The following is a 1,681-nucleotide window of genomic DNA, read 5'->3' on the forward strand; positions in this document are numbered from 1 at the left end:
CAAAAAATAGAAATCAAGGAAAACTTCCAAACTCATTCTATGAAGCCAACATCACCTTGATACCCAAACCAGACAGAGACCCAGCAAGGAAAGAGAACTACAGACCAATATCCTTAATGAATACAGATGCAAAAATACTCAACAAGATACTAGCAAATCGAATTCAACAGCATATAAAAAAATATCCATCATGATCAAGTGGGATTCATTCCTGGGTTACAGGGCTGGTTCAATACGCAAATCCATCAATGTGATCCATCACATTAACAAAAGAAAGGATAAAAACCATATGATCCCATCAATAGATGCAGAAAAAGCATTTGACAAAATACTGTATCCTTTCTTAATAAAACCCCTTGAGAATGTCGGAATAGAAGGAACTTACTTAACATTATAAAAGCAGTATGAAAAGCCCACAGCTAATATCATTCTCAATGGGGAAAAAGTGAGAGCTTTCCCCCTGAGATCAGGAACATGGCAAGGGTGACCACTATCACCACGGTTGTTTAACATAGTGCCGGAATTCCTAGCATCAGCAATAAGACAACAAAAGGAAATAAAAGGCATCAGAAGTGGCAAAGAAGCAGTCAAACTTTCACTTTTTGCAGATGACATAATACTCTACATGGAAAACCCAGCAGACTCCACCAAAATCCTTCTAGATCTGATCAGTGAATTCAGTAAAGTTGCAGGGTACAAAATCAATGTAGAGAAATCGGTTGCTTTCCTATACATCAATACTGAAGCAACTGAAAGAGAAATCAAGAAACTGATCCCATTCACAATTGCATGAAAAACCATAAAATACCTGGGAATAAACCTAACCAAGGATGTAAAAGACCTATATGATGAAAACTATAGAATGCTTATGAAGGAAATTGAAGAAAACACCAAGAAATGGAAAAATATTTCATGCTCATGGATCAGAAAATAAATATTGTGAAAATGTCATTACTACTCAAAATTATCTACACATTCAATGCAATCTCCATCAAAATTGACTAGTGTTCTTCTCAAAGGTAGAACAAGCTATCCTCAAATTCGTATGAAACCACAAAAGACCCCGAATAGCCAAAGTCATATTGAAGAAGAAAACCAAAATGGGAGGCATCACAATCCCAGACTTTAGCCTCTACTACAAAGCTGTCATCATCAACACAGCATGGTAATGGCACAAAAACAAGCACATAGACCAATGGAATAGAATAGAGAATCCAGAACTGGGCCCGCAAATGTACAGCCAATTAATTTTTGACAAAGCAGAAAAGAATATCCGATGGAAAAAGGACTGCCTCTTTAGCAGGTGGTGCTGGGAAAGCTGGACAGCATCATGCAGAAAAATGAAACTAGACCACTTTCTGACACCATTCACAAAAATAAACTCAAAATAGATGAAGGAACTGAATGTGAGACAGGAAACCATCAAAATCCTAGAGGAGAAAGCAGGAAATAGCCTCCTTGATTTCAATTGTAGCAATTTCCTACTCAACACATCCATTCCCAAACACAAGGAGTTAAAAAACAAACATGAACTATTGGGACATCATCAAGTTTAAAAGCTTCTGCACTACAAAGGAAACAATTAAAATAAAACCTAATAGGCAACTGACAGAATGGAAAAAGATAGTTGAAAATGCCATATTGGTGAAACGGCTAGTATCCAAAATCTACAGGTAATTCA

Source organism: Suricata suricatta, chromosome 6 (genome assembly GCF_006229205.1).
Source record: "Suricata suricatta isolate VVHF042 chromosome 6, meerkat_22Aug2017_6uvM2_HiC, whole genome shotgun sequence".
NCBI lineage: Eukaryota > Metazoa > Chordata > Mammalia > Carnivora > Herpestidae > Suricata > Suricata suricatta.